The following is a 16,750-nucleotide window of genomic DNA, read 5'->3' on the forward strand; positions in this document are numbered from 1 at the left end:
AGATAAGGACTTGGTCATCATATCTGAAAAATTGTCATCAGTATGGATTTTTCTCAGGCTGTAATTGCCTAGACTCGAACACATCACGTATCTAGTGATATCGTACATCAATATGCTTCAATCTCGAGTGAAAACTCGAATTCTTGCTCAAATGGATTGCGCTATGACTATCGCAATGCAAAATGTATTTGTGTTGTTTTTGCCCTAATTCTTGTAAGAATCGCTTCATCTAGAGCATTTCTTTTCATGCTTCTGTAGCTGCAATAAACTCTGCCTCTGTAGTTGATAGAACAACACATTTTTGTAACTTTGATTGCCATGGAACTGCTCCCCCTGAAAATGTAATTAGGTATACTAAAGTAGATTTTCTAGAATCAAGATCTCCTGCCATGTCTGCATCTGTGTAGCCAGTCAATTCAGGTTGTCCACCGCCAAAGCATAAACTCATTTTGGAGGTACGCCGAAGATATCTAAGAATCTATTTTATTGCGTTCCAATGTTCTCTACCTGGTTTAGGCAGGAATATGCTAACAACTCCAACTGCATGTGTTATGTCTGGCCCCATGCAAATCATTGTATACATCAAAACTACCAACTGTTGAGGAATATGACACCATAGCGATGCTTTCTTTTTCTTTCTCACATGTAGGACTCTGCTTTGAACTAAGTTTGAAATGGTTAGGAAATGGAGTGGAAAGAGGTTTCTCACATCTAGTTGTTCAATCTCGAGATTCGAACTTGCAGCCAAACCAAGTACAATCCATATGGATGACATCTTCACTACAGGTGAGAAGATCTCTTCAAAGTCAATTCCTTTCTTCTGATTGAAACCTTTCACAACTAGCCTTGCTTTAAATCTGGGCTTAAAGTTGTTTTCTTCCGTCTTCAATCGATACATCCATTTTTTTAGTGCTTTTCTACCTTTTGGTAAGCTCACTAAATCATATATGTGGTTCTTATACAGAGATTGCATCTTTTCATGCATAGCTTTCAACCACTCATCTTGTTGATCATGAGTCAATGTTTCTTCATAGAATTTTGGTTCTCCCCCATCTATTAGGAGAATGTAATCATTTGGAGAATACCTACTCGGAGGTCTCCGTTCCCTGGTCGATCTTCTTAGTTGGAATTTTGGTTCTCCCCCATCTATTAAGAGAATGTAATCATTTGGAGAATACCTACTCGGAGGTCTCCGTTCCATGGTCGATCTTCTTGGTTGGAATTAGACCGATGGCTCTTCATTGGCTCGTGCTTCTAGACTCTCATCATTTGCTGCATCATCTGTTATACCATCAGTTATATGATTATCGATCATGTCATCATCAACTGGTTCATTTATAACATGATTATTAATTAGATCACCAGTTCTATTGGGTTCATCTCGCTTGTCATTGTCCTCCAATAGAGAAGGAGCTGGATCTAAGTTAGTAAGATATTGTTTAGGCTTACTTGGTTTATCACCTCTTCGAATGTCTTCAATGTTCTGATCTTCAAAGAAGACAACATCTCTACTCTTTATAATCTTCCTAGCTACAAGATCTCATAACCTGTAACCGAATTCTTTATTCCTATATCCTACAAAGATACATTCTTTCGATTTTGCATCGAGCATGGATCTGTCATCTTTAGGAATATAAACAAAAGCTCTACAGCCAAAGACTTTCAAATTATTGTAGGAAACATCTTTTCCAGACCAGAACTTATTTGGAACATCACCATTCAAAGGTGCTGAAGGGGAAAGGTTGATTAGATAAACCGTAGTCATCAGGGCTTCACCCCAAAAGCTTTTGGACAGCTTGGCATGAGATAACATTGTTCTTATTCTTTCAACAATTGTTCTGTTCATTCTCTCATCTATGCCATTATGCTGAGGAGTCTTCGGAACAGATCTTTCATGTCGGATTCCACTAGTTCTACAATAGCTCCTAAACATACCCATATATTCTCCTCCATTATCGGTGCAGATACACTTCAAGCTTCTACTAGTCTCATATTCAACGCTAGCATAAAATTGCTTGAAAACTTCATACACTTGATCTTTTGTTCTAAGTGTGTATGCCCATACTTTCCTGGAATGATCGTCAATGAAGGTAACAAAATATCTTGCACCACCAAGAGTACTAACGGTCATAGGACCACAAACATCAGAGTACATAATATCTAGTACATTGGGTTTTCTTTGTTCCTGACCATGTTGAAATGAAGCTCCGTGTTGCTTTCCAGTCAAGTAGTGCGTGCATGGTTTTAGAGACACGCCTTGCTTCATTCCTATCAACGCCTCTCTTTTAGTAGGCCTTTCTCACTCATGTGACCGAGCCATTTATGCTATAGCTCCATTAAGTCTTCTGCGAGAGAATTTGCATACCCATTACTAACTTTTGCATGTGTCATGTATAAGTTGTTCTCCTTCTTCCCCCGTGCTGTAATAAGAGAGTTCTTGTTGAGTTTCTATTTCCCTTCAGCAAAGACATCGGTGTATCCTTCATCGTCTAGTAATCCAGTAGAGATTGAGCCGCATGTCTGGAACATGTCTCACATCCTTAAGAACCAAATGACAGTCTGTGTTGGTTTCAAGGGAAATATCTCCTCTTCCCACGATCTTGGACATTTTATTCCTATCCTCACATTGCCAAAATCTCCATTGTTGTATGATGTAAATAAGTCCTTTCCTGAGGTGACATGAAATGATGCACCAGAATCTACTATCCAACATGTATCTTAAGAGGAAATATTAATGAAGCCATCACCACATAGAATAATCACCTCATTACCACCAGAGATAGTTGCAGTTGTGTGTCTGTCATCATTATTATCGTTATCTCTTTCTTGCTCTCTTTTGAATAACATGCACTCTCTCTTTATGTGACTTGTCTTGCCATAATAGTAACATTCTAGGTCCTTTCTTGTCTTGAATTGCCCTCTCGAGCCATCTCTTGACTTGCCCGTTGACTTATCTCGCCTATGGAACTTTCTATTGTTTGTTCTTCCATGATACTCCGAGATGAGGGCTTCAGACTCGGCTACCCCTCTTGTTCTTTCCTCCTTGCTTCTTCATTAAACATGCTATCTTTGACTATGTTTAATGTGAGAACGCCTTGAGGAGTTGAATTGCTTAAACATACTACCAGTGTATCCCAACTATCAAGCAACGAGCTAAGTAACATTAGTGCTTGTAACTCATCATCCAACACCATATTCATATTCATCAATAGGTTGATCAAACCTTGGAAGTCACTAAGATGCTCGGTAATACTTCGACCATCTTTGTACTTAAGATTTACCAACCGTCGGATAACCAATGCTTTATTTTAAGCGGTCTTCCGCTCGTACATGGACAACAATTTTGTCCACAATTTATATGCATCTGTTTCTTGCGCCACATGGTGGAACACACTTTGATCCACCCATTTGTCGAATTTTTCCAACAACTTTTCTATTCAAAATGCTCCATGCATCCTTTGACTTTCCTTTTGGTTTTTGTCCCACCAATTGAAGAGGCTCATACAAATCCTTGCAACAAAGGATGTCCTCCATTCTTGGCTTCCAAATGCAGTAATTTGATGCAGTCAATTTGAGCATTGTTACTAACGAAGATGATGGCGACTCTTCCATCTTAAATTACACAATAATATGATTTTAAGTCAAAGCTTTGATACCACTTGTTGGGAAAGATGACGAAAAATAAATAGCCAATAAATAAATATGTTATTGCCAGAATCTAATTTTTCTCAGCCCTGTGTAAATAAAAATAGGCAAAACTATTTATGTATATTCCACTAAAGAAAATTGACAAGAATATAATAACAATCTCACCAAACAATGGTGGCTCAACTCTCTCTTGGTTTAATCCCTCAAGAGGCTTTCTTCTCTCTCTCTCACTTTCTCAAAATTATTAAGTTTGGATTTATATGAGATACATTTACAAATGAATTCTGCATTGCTTTTATACTACAAAACTAATGCTAATTATAATTAAAGATATAATTAGCTTCTTCTTTTCTCGGTTAATTCATATTACTTTTATTAGTAATATTCTAATTCTTTGCTTGTTCTTTTCAATCCATTCATTTTCTTTAATTTCTGATTAACTCTAGTTATTCCTTCTTTTTCTCTTTTCCTCTAATGAGGAAATAACTCATCAGTCTTCTTATGCATTTACGACACATAGGGATATCATGATTGCTTCAATGACACTACATATTTATGTTTGAAGAAATACAATAGCAGGTACATGCTTTAACCATTTAGATGCATATCCTGATTTTGTGTCGTACTACTCATCTAGTAGTTCAGATGACGTTGATACAAATAAAAATCATAAGAAAACTGAAGTAACTTAAATGAATGTTCTGAGAGATCAGATTGCTTCCGTTTTATTTAAAGATAAAAATTGATATTTTTTTATATATTTTATGATAAAAAAATTGATCGTTAAAATGAATAAATACTATACACTTTTTTATAGCAATTTAAATTTTAATATATAGTTCCGTATGAAAAAATGAAATTATTTATAAATTTTTGTTTTTGTAATTTTTCTTTAGTTATTTAGATTATTTTTATTATTTTTAGAATTAATTTTATATATTTATTTAAAACATGTCCATATTAGTCATTTTACATATTAACCGTAACATGCAATCATAGTTTTATCAAACAGTAAATAAATAGTAACATCAAATAACAACATCAAACACAAAGTAAACCAAATGAGTAGTATTCCTCACTTTTTTTTATATAATTTGTCTGATTTCTCGATCCGAGACTCGTCAAACATCTTTTAGGTGAATCCTCTTCTACAACACCTTTTAATAGCTTAACATATCAGTATTCCTTTAAAAAAACATATCTTAATATATTTTTTTATGAAATTATTAGTATCAAAATAGAATAATGTGGTCACTTATTTGATTTGATAAAACAATGTATATTTAAGATTTTGTATATCTGCAGCCTTTGTCAAAAATTGCTATTGACCGCATTTACAATATTAGTTCTAAATTTATTTAAAGTGGTTTATTAGTCACTTTAATTTGTTTAAAGTAATCTATTGAACTTTTAAACTTGTGAGTATTAATCTATCAATCTTCTAAATTTTTTAAGTGATCTACTTTTTAATTTATCTAAATCCGATCTTATTCTTCCACGTGGATTTGAAAAGTTAATCATATCACTTTAAGTAAGTTCAGGGCTAACAAAATATTTTATAATTTTAAGAGACCAGCTAACATTTTGTGCCAAGTTATATTGAATAAAAGGTAATTATTGAATGGTCAATTGGGGGAAGCTCCCATAACTAATTGAAAGCTTTTGTGCTTTTTAGCTCTAGTCAATTCAAAGGGAACAATCATGCAAATAAATGATATTAATATATTATATTGTATTATTGTTAAAATGTAAATTTACTTGTATTATTTTTTGTAAATCAATTTACTCATCGGACATGAAAGTTAATTTTTTTAATCTCTAAGCTTTCAAAAAGATCAATTTTATCCCTGCCCAATATAATTCAAACGGATTTGTTTGACCGTTATTTGACTGTCATATCAGACATTTTAAACAAATTTATCGATAATTGAAACAGTTTCATGCATTTTTTGCGGGTTGTTTGTAACTATATTAATAGCAACACAATAAACATTTTAGACATAATTGATTTTTGGAAAGTCAATGTGAGTAAATAACGTATCAAATAACAGTAAACCAACATTTCAAATTTTTCGTTAGGGCAGGAATAAAAAAAAATGATCTTACTTAGAAATGTTATAGGTGATAGTTGGAAAGGAACTTTATCATCCCCAAAAAAGCGTATGGTCGAACTATAATTCTTGAAATAAGTCGAGGTTCTTTTTTACCATGTAAAATTTTATTATTTAGTGCATTAGGGTAAATCTATACTTCTTTTAAGTAATAGGAGCAAATCAGACTTTACCTTTTTTATAACCATGATAAGAAACTTGATTCCATTCTGATGAGGAGATCTCTAGTCCGAAGTCGGGTCAGGAAGCAACTCATGCGGAGCATCAGTTAGATCACGCCCCGCGTGGTATCATGGCTCGAAGGGGAGGAGGAGAAACATTCTTGGAGAACCGAACTCAGGGGGCAACTTACGCGGAGCGTGGGACTGTTGATCGAAAGGGGGGAACAGAGGGCCAGTCTTAAATGAGAAAGATCAGGAGATCCATTCTGTGGAGCGTCGATCTTCACTCGGAGCGCCAAGTATGTGACGCGGAGCGTCGGTTAGAACATGCGGAGTGTGGGACCGTTTAAGGAGACTTCTTCAACAAGTTCTGATGGAGGGGACAATGGCTAAGCTTCACTAATTTATTGTTTTGCCATTGTGCATTATTTACCCTATTGCCACTTGTTGTTTTAATCCATATCTCACCCCTAGGATTGCCCCTTTGGTTGAAACCCTAATGTGTCCTTTTTAGTCTTTTAACTTCAATTGGAGGTAGGTATAAAAGCCTCTTATTTTGTAATGAAAAAAGAACTTTTGATGAATTATGAATTTTCTAGCCTCCGTAGTTGAGAGCTTTCTTATCTTTTGGGATTAACTCCTTCAAGCTTGGCTTGTAAAGAAATCTCTTTGTGGATTTAAGATTAAAATCCTCATGTCGATTAACAATCCATATCACATTCACTAAAAATTGGCTAAATAATACCCATAATATATCTTTAATTCTTTTATAATTCTAAACTTCAAAATGATACGGATGGAAATCAAAGTAAAGATTTTAATCTTAAATTTACAAAGAATGCTTATTCTTAAACCTAGCTTGAAGGAGTGAATCCCAAATTTGAAGAACAAGCTTTCAACAAGAGGCTAATTTGATTTAATTTCATAAAAGTTGTCTTTCTTACAAAAAAGAGAGACTTATATACCTTTTAAAAGACACTAATGTCCCAACCAGGGTTACAAACTGTAACACCTTGCTCCAATACTATGTAGATATTGTCCGCTCTGGCCCAATTCCAACACATTGGGCCTCACGGCTTTAAAATGCATTTGTATGTATTAGATTCACATCTTACTAATAAGCCCCAATCACTCCCTCTTCACTTCCGATGTGGGATTCAGTTCATTCCTGCCCCCATCGTCATCCCTTAGGGCCGCTCCTTGCTCAGGCCTTCTACCCCGGCGCCACCCACTCCGGACCGAGTCGTTACAGGCCCACCAGCTTCCGCCTGGTTCATCCCTGAACCACACATCGTACGTGGAGAGTCGGCTCTGATACCAATTAAATGTAACCCCCATCCCGAGTCACATTGAAAACACGCAGAAAACCAACAATTATCATAATTAAGCATAAACACCAACATAACTACATAAAGGCTCTCCATTTATTTTCGTCTATCAAAATCCCATAATCAAAAGGTTAAATAACCAACCAAATAATTTAATCCATCAACAATATTAACTTAAATTTAAGCAAATAATCTAAACCAATAATATAATAAATCCTAATGAATGTCTACAAAATTGCTAATGGGAACGAGACGCTCATGCTTGCCAGCCTGAACGCAGGGTAACCCTGAAAATCTAGCAAATAGGAGAACCTCTGAACCTAGCCTGAAAAATATGGCAAGGGATGAGCTGCCTACTCAATAAGCATAATTACAAATATTTATATATATACATATATAAATACATATCATTCACACATATTATATTTAATCAGATAACATAACAAACCAGACTCTACTATAAATAATATCCTAAAGTTAGTATATTTATTTTTAAGGGCCCTAGCTAAACTTAAGTGAAATATATCCAATGCTCTCATGGTTAATAATATTCAATCGTAGGTATACACTATCGCCCTCAGTTTCAGGACACGTATCCTTTTAACCTTATAATAATTATCCAAACAATACGGTACTGCTATCGCCTCCAGTTTCAGGACACAGTACAAATTTAATTAGAGTAAAATAACACCCTACCCAGGCGTCTGTAATCACAGTATCAACAAACCTCCAGACCATTGTACCTATCCACTTAAGTTAGCCAATTAAGTGAGATTTTAAAATGAGGCGTATTGTTATTCTACCATAGACAATCGCCTTGTAAAATAATTACTTCAACATATGATCAAAATAATATGCATCATCTGCGAAGTTAAGCACGACCATATCCAAATTTCGGACATCTATATATCCCCTCATTGCGTAATCTATGATTTTAAATTTGATTCCATCCAACTAAATAATAATTATTCTTCACCATCTGATCAACCAAGACAAAAAAAACAACTCAAATATTATCATCTTCGTAATTAGCAGGTTTTTCCAAAACATCACAAGTATATACATAATTTCCTTTTCCTGGAACACATTATACACATATAATAATCCATAACATGGTTATCATCACATCACACACATATATTTTTTTGAACAATTAATATATAGATATATATAAAGATATAAATATTAATAATTATGATTACCTCTCGTTTCAAGTTAATCAAACTGTTCGAGTTCTTGTTCACCCGTTTCTTCCTCTCCTATAAATATAAAAATGCATTTCTATAATTAATTCGTGTTTAAGAAAAATGATAGATATGTAATGTATGTTCAGAATGTTCCTAACCCCTCCCCACGATATCAATTAAAGTTCCAGCTCAATCTAATTAATCAATAACCATCTACTTAAATCTAAAATTCCAACCCTTTAAAAATTAAATTATCATAGAAGACTAATAATTTAGAAAAAAAACCATCATATATTTTGGAACCTATACCGGGTAAAATTCTGGTTGGAAAACGCTTACCAGAGTCTCGTCGGAATGCGGTGGTCGGTTGCCGGAATTCCGTCAGACTTGTCGGAAGTGCGAACCGAGACTACTACGAAATAGCCAACGTTCAGAGGAATCCAAAAATACACTCCTTTCACTACTAAAATTGCCTAAAAGGTCGGGATCTAACACTTTTCCAGTGAAAATACCCGCTCCGGTCACCACACTTTTCGGTCAGAAAAATATGAATAGTGGTCTCAAAATCTTCCTTATGAAATAAGGAATTTAATGGCGCAATTTTCGTTTCAAGTGACGGCTAGAATATGGAGTTATAATGAAAAATGGAATTGGAGAACATAAAAAATAGTCAACATTCAGAGGAATCCAAAAATACACCCTTTTCACTACTAAAATCGCCTAAAAGGTCGGAATCTAACACTTTTCCGGTGAAAATACCCGCTCCGGTCACCACACTTTTCGGTCAGAAAAATATGAATAGTGGTCTCAAAATCTTCATTATGAAATAATGAATTTAATGGTGCAATTTTTGTTTCAAAGAACGGCTAGAATATGGAGTTATAATGAAAAATGGAATTGAAGAACATAAGAAAAATAAAGAGAAAGAAGAAGAGCAGGTTCTGTGATTTTGAAAAAATCTGATTTCCTATATATGATAACTAACAATAATAATAAAATCTTTGATAACTAACTAAGAGCACCCACAGTGGCCGAATCACTTTTGTTGTATAACTTCACTAAAAACCTAATTTTTTCAAAAAAATCTAATACACTTCCCATTACACCCATTTGTATTAATTTTCTACGTAGACCCTACTTGTCATAAAACTCTTACACACTTCAAATAAATTATTATTTCTATTCACCAAACAATTAATCTAATTATTTCATCATTCAATTTAAAAAATTCAATTAATCTATAAATTAGTTAAAAAAAATAAATATCAATTATATCTATAATTATTTTCCACTGAAATAGTTAATTAAAAAATATAATTAGTTGCAAAAATAACATATATTTGAGGAAATACGGGTTGTGGAGATCCCCTCTTGGGAGATATTTGCATATTCGACGTATTTCGGTTTGACATTTGGAAAAGATTAGAGTGTTGCGAATCGGAATACTGATTTTTTTGAAAGGATTTTTTGCTACGTTGGCGTTTATCCATATCTCGGAATATGTTTAGTGTTAAAATTTGTAAGATGTAGGTGTGTTTTTGTATGTGAAAATGAATTTGGATATTTATAAAGAAATTTTTGAAAAATATAACTGTTATAAAACGGTAATTATATATATAAGTTTTTTTTTTTAATCAATAGTCCAGCAGTCATGTGGACTTAATTAAAAAAAATTAAACCTATATCCATATATATTGAAAGAGTCCAATTTGTGAAAAAAAAAGAAAGAGTCCAACGTCTTAGTTAATTAAAAAATATATAAATAAAAAATAAAAAAACTGTGCACAGCAGGCGCACCAAAAGCTGAGACGCGCCTCAAGCGCGCGTGTATCACACGCGTCTGCTGAGGCGCGATCTCAACCACTCAAGCCTGCGTGTTCCACAACCTTCATTATCCCATTATTTGCTCCCCTCCGCATCATAAAAGTGATGCAATTTCCCTCTCTCTTCATTTGATACCCACTCCTCCAATGCAACGATTCACTGATTTGTATCACTTTTGCAAAGTGATTCAATGCATTGTGGGTGGTCTAATACTTATCACATATATCAAAATCATAATAATAATAAAAAATAATAATCTAAATTTTAGTAAATAATTGGTGGGTGATTAATAAAAATTTAATAACTTGATTTTCTTTTTATACTATAATTATAATTTCATATTCTAGCCATCCCTTGAAACGAAAATTGCGTCATTAAATTTCTTATTTTATAAGGAAGATTTTGAGACCACTATTCATATTTTTCTGACCGAAATGTGTGGTGACCGGAGCAGGTATTTCCATCGGGAAAGTGTTAGATCCCGACCTTTTAGGCGATTTTAGTAGTGAATGGAGTGTATTTTTGGATTCCTCTGAACGTTGGCTATTTCGTGGTAGTCTCGGTTCGCACTTCCGACAAGTCTGACGGAATTCCGGCAACCGACCACCGTATTCCGGCGAGACTCCGGTGAGCGTTTTCCAACCAGAATTTTACCCGGTATATGTACCATTTTTCTAAATTATTAGTCTTCTATGATAATTGGATTTTTAAAGGGTTAGAATTTTAGATTTAAGTAGATGGATATCTATATATAATATAAAACAGTAACGATGGAGCTGAGGTGTCACTTCATTATTTTTTACTGATAAAAAATATAATATAATATATAATATATAAATTTTAATTATATTACTATATTTATCTATAAAAAAATTATTTAAATTAAATGTGAAAATAAAATAATAATATTTAATTTAACTATATCTAAGAGTTCTAGATAATTTAAATTAATCCCTAAAATCTCTCTAATTCTCTGCATATCTATATCTAAAAGTTCTACATAATTTAAATTAGGCCTAATACACAAATAACCCCTTCAACTTGTCCAAATATTGCAACTGCCCCCTCAACTTTCAATTGTAATAATTTACCTCTCAAACTTGTCCAATTGTAAAACATAACCCCAAATTGGGATTTTTTTTACCCCGTACTTGAAGCAACCGTAAAAATATTTCTCCGAATTCGTATCACGCTATGAAATCTTCAATGGAGCTATTTCTCCACATAAACACATTTTCACCCACATAATATCCCAAAACTTTGAATCAAGAAATGACTAAAAAACGAATAGCAATAACAAAAAGAAGAAGAAGAAGTTGAAGAATTGAGGATTTGGTTACTTAAATACTAATTTTTTTGGGGTCTAAAGATCTGATTATCACATTCCACGAGCGTTTCCAGCTTTTATATTTCACGTGTTTCTTCAATTGCAATCCGTGTCAGCAATTTGTGGTTCTGTTTTACAATTGAACAAGTATGAGGGGTTATATTTTACAATTGGACAAGTTTGAGGGGTAAGTTGTTACAATTGGAAGTTGGAGGGGGCAGTTACAACATTTGGACAAGTTCAGGGAGTTATTTGTATATTAGGCCTTTAAATTAATCCCTAAAATCTCTCTAATTCTCTGCATATCTATATATAATATAAAACAGTAACGATGAAGCTGATGTGTCACTTCATTATTTTTTACTGACAAAAAATATAATATAATATAATATAATATATTAATTTTAATTATATTATTATATTTATCAATAAAAATATTAGTTAAATTAAATGTGAAAATAAAATATTAATATTTAATTTATATAACACCTTTATATCATTAATTGTAATTATTAAATTATATTTTTGTTAATATTTATATATTAAGATGAATCCGTGCATTGCACGGGTTAAAAACTAGTTGATTAATTAGATTGAGCTGGAACTTTAATTGATATCGTGGGGAGGGGTTACGAACATTCCGAACCTACATTACATATCTATCATTTTTCTTAAACATGAATTAATTATAGGAATGCATTTTTATATTTATAGGAGAGGAAGAAACGGGTGAACAAGAACTCGAACAGTTTGATTAACTTGGAACGAGAGATAATCATAATTATTAATATTTATATGTTTATATATATCTATATATGAATTGTTCAAAAAAAAAATATACATGTGTGATGTGATGATAAAACCATGCTATGGATTCTTATATATGTATAATGTGTTCCAGGAAAAGGAAATTATGTATATAGTTGTGATGTTTTGGAAAAACCTACTAATTACGAAGATGATAATATTTGAGTTGTTTTTTTTTTGTCTTGGCTGATCAGATGGTGAAGGATAATTATTATTTAGTTGGATGAAATCAAATTTAAAATCATAGATTACGCAACGAGGGGATATATAGATGTCTGAAATTTGGATATGGTTGTGCTTAACTTCGCAGCTGATGCATATTATTTTGATCATATGTTGAAGTAATTATTTTACAAGGTGATTGTCTATGGTAGAATAACAATACGCCTCATTTTAAAATCTCACTTAATTAGCTAGCTTAAGTGGATATGTACAATGGTCTGGAGGTTTGTTGATACTGTGATCACAGACACCTGGGTAGGGTGTTATTTTACTCTAATTGAATTTTTACGGTGTCCTGAAACTGGGGGCGATAGCAGTACCGTATTGTTTGGATAATTATTATAAGGTTAAAAGGATACGTGTCCTGAAACTGAGGGTGATAGTGTATACCTACGATTGAATATTGTTAACCATGAGAGCATTGGACATATTTCACTTAAATTTAGCTAGGGCCCTTAAAAGTAAATATACTAACTTTAGGATATTATTTATAGTCAAGACTCTGGTTTGTTATGTTATCTGATTAAATATAATATGTATGAATGATATGTATATATATTTGTAATTATGCTTATTGAGTAGGCAACTCACCCCTTGCCATATTTTTCAGGCTAGGTTTAGAAGTTCTCCTATTTGCTAGATTTTTAGGGTTACCATGCGTTCAGGATGGCAAGCATAAACGTCTCATTCCCATTAGCAATTTTGTAGACATTCATTAGGATTTATTATATTATTGGTTTGGATTATTTGCTTAAATTTAAGTGAATATTGTTGATGGATTAAATTATTTGGTTTGTTATTTAACTTTTTGGTTATGAGATTTTGATAGACGGAAATAAATGGAGAGCCTTTATATAGTTATGTTGGTGTTTTTGCTTAATTATGATAATTGTTGGGTTTCTGTGTGTTTTCAATGTGACCCGGGACGGGGGTTACACAAACACTTGAATAAGGACATGAGTAATAAAGGAACAAATCACTAAATTACATTTAGGTGATTAAACCCACATGGTAAAACTCTAAAATTTAGAGTGGTAAAATAGTAAATTTAGGTTTGGTGCATAAATGGAAGCTTGGGGACAAAACTGGCTGGAGTGTCATTTCAGGCAAGCCACACGTGGTGTCCGGAGGGGCCACACATCGTGTGGCATTGACCCAAAATCTGATGGGAGTTGTCGTATTCATTGGTGTTCTTGAAATCGTTTGTGTGATAGAAAAGAGAACGGAAATCTTGCATTTCGTCATCTTCAACTGTTTAACATTGTTGTGTTGGGAAAACACGTGTGGAACCTAGTTAGAAAACAAAACAACCTTTCTTGTAAAATTATCATAGCTAAATACTTCCCATATGGAGATTTTTTATGGATAATTTGGATTCTAATCCGAGTTAAACACGGTGTGGCATTTTGGAATACGGATTCTCGTCTCTCAAGTGGCTTTCGTTGGTGTGTTGGTGATGGGAGTAGGTTGCGTATTTGGGAGGATTCGTGGTTACCTAGCCATAATTTCTATATCACTACTCTTGTCAATTTCATAATTCTCATTTGACTACAGTTAGTGAGCTTTGGCAATAGAATATGCCTTTTCTCTGGTAAGTTTTAAAACCTAAGGACATCCAGACCATTCTTAAAATCCCAGACAGTAGTTACAACTCGCCTGATGTGTTGCATTGACATTATGACAGACGTGGGATTTTATAGCATGAGGTTTGGTTACAGATTAACAATGGACCATTCTCTTTTAAATGGTAGTGTTGAAGACCATGGTAAGTTAAGGTATAATTTTATCAAAAAAAAAAAAAAAAGTTCAGGCAGAATTTGGCATCTGTGTCTTTCTTTTTAAGTGAAAGTTTTTACTTGGAAATTACTTTCCAACTATATAGTATGCAAATTTTCAAAGGAAAAAAGACAAATAGATATGATACACAGTTGTAAGTCAAAAGTAATTTATTCCAATATTAATGATACAAATAAGAGTTAAAGTTACATTAACAAAGCTAAGTCAATTTTAGATACTATTACCCTATATTATTGTCTAATTGCTAGAGGCGTGTATCAATTGAAAACCGAACCAAATTGAAAAATGAATACTAAAATTATAAAAAGAATTGACACCACACCACACCGAACCGAATAATATATAAAATCGAAATATAATCGAACCAAAATATTCGGTTTACTTTTAAGCCAAACAAACCGAATTTCGATAATAGTAGTAATAAAAACAAATAAAATCACTATATTTCCACACTAAAGTACCTCAACAAAAAAATGGAAATAGTTTAAAAATATATCTATATTGGTTTATTAGTTCAACAACAATAAAAAAAAAACTTGTAAAATTAAATATATAATAGTAATAATATAAAATATGTGTAATTTGGTGCAATCCGATTTTTTTACATTTTTTGTCAAACCGAACCGAATACCGAAATACATCTAAATATAAAAAGATGTCAAATCAAACTGTAAAAAAACGAATCGAAAAATCGAGTTCAATCGGTTTGGTAAGTTAAGATTATAGTAAAAAAAGAATCGAAAAACCGAATTCAATCGAAGTGTATAACTAATCAACTTATTGCGTACGATTTTGATTTTAAATGCTCTATAACTACATCAACACTCTCAAGGTTTGTATTTTGATAATGATAATAATCTGTTTCAATTTTAATTATATAAAATTTATTTAATTTTTTTTATTACAGTGATCAATATTGAAAATAAAAGTTTATGATTAATTATTTTCTTAAAAGAATTATATAAAATATACAATAATTATTATCCCTAAAGTGGTTGCATTGTCTCAGCATTTGCTGTAGGATGAATATTCTCTTTTCACACATCTTTAAGGAAGGAAATAGAGTTGCTGATGCATTGGTAAAATTTAGAGTCTCTTCCTCAGTGATCAATTGGTGGCCTTCAGAGTCTGCTTTTTGCCACAGGTTTATCAATGATGACATTTGTAGTATTTCAAACTTGCGTTTTTCTTGACTTTTCCTATCTTTTCTCCTCCCCTTCTTTTTGTTTGTTCTCCTTCTTATTCTCTTGTTCAAACACTCACTTTTTTCTTTTATTAATATATTGCGGGTTTGACAGTTCTTGGGCCATGGGTGCTCACCCCGCCCAAGTTCTGTCTCGTCCCAATTTCTATAAAAAAAAATTTATCCCTAAAAAAAGCATTGTTCAAAATTATTAATATAGAAAAATATAAAAATGCCAATTTAACCCGTGCAACTAGTAAGATACTATAGTAAATAAAAACATACTAAAAAAATATTGCAAATATTTTATTATTATACTAAAATAATATAAAAGATTATTTATTACTATTAAATAATATTATAATTTTTTCAAAAAAATTAATCAATAATTTAAACATTATCGTAAAAGAATAAAAAAAATTTCAAAATTAATATAATATTTAAATCAATTATAAGATTTATTAAATAATATTATATATCCCGTGTTCGTATGGACCCCTCCCTATAGTTATATGCAATAGATATATTGAAGATTCAGATTAATATCATAATGAATAATAACAGAATAAGATAAAGACACTGATCCAAATGTAAGATCCGTAATAATGAGAAGAAATTTTTTGAATTTCAAAACTTTGAAAAAATTTCTTTGGCTATTTATTAAGGAGGATGGATTTTTCAAGTACTGCGGGAAAAGTTATTTATAAGTCGAAGATTGGAAAGTAGCGCAATGATGGTGGAAATCGATTCAATTTTTCAGTGATATCTAGCAGAGAGTTCATAGAGAGCGGAGATCAGTTTGCGAATCAAGTGAGCGGTCGACTTGTGCGGAACTTTGGTTGCCGTTCTGGGAAAAACGAAGATCTCCTCGTAGGAAGCCAACTCAACCAATGAGGACGTTGATAATCTAAGTAGGGAAGTATGCGATAGGGGGAGAGTTTGGCCATAGGCAAATTCGACCCAAGGCATAGGCATGGTCATCTCAAACGTCAGACCAAGACATCGGCGAGAGTTGTGGCAGACGGCAAGGAGGACTGGGTCTGATGGACGGTAGCTAGTGATGAATGAGAAATATGAATGTCTGCTGACGTGGAAATTTCAGGATAGTAAATAGCTAATTATTATTAGATATCCTGTTAGATTTGCAAACCATTA

At 32.8% G+C, this 16,750-nt stretch overlaps 1 long non-coding RNA gene across 1 annotated transcript; it reads right to left on the reverse strand.

Moving 5' to 3' along the window:
* Positions 1-7,371: 7,371 nt before the first annotated feature.
* On the reverse strand, positions 7,372-9,291 carry LOC136221775 (uncharacterized). The gene is made up of 3 exons (XR_010685301.1): positions 8,775-9,291; positions 8,451-8,507; positions 7,372-7,573 (listed from the first exon to the last, which is right to left on the reverse strand). It is a non-coding gene; the product is annotated as an uncharacterized lncRNA (long non-coding RNA).
* Between the last annotated feature and the right edge of the window lie 7,459 nt (positions 9,292-16,750).

Source organism: Euphorbia lathyris, chromosome 3 (assembly GCF_963576675.1).
Source record: "Euphorbia lathyris chromosome 3, ddEupLath1.1, whole genome shotgun sequence".
Taxonomy (NCBI): Eukaryota; Viridiplantae; Streptophyta; class Magnoliopsida; order Malpighiales; family Euphorbiaceae; genus Euphorbia; species Euphorbia lathyris.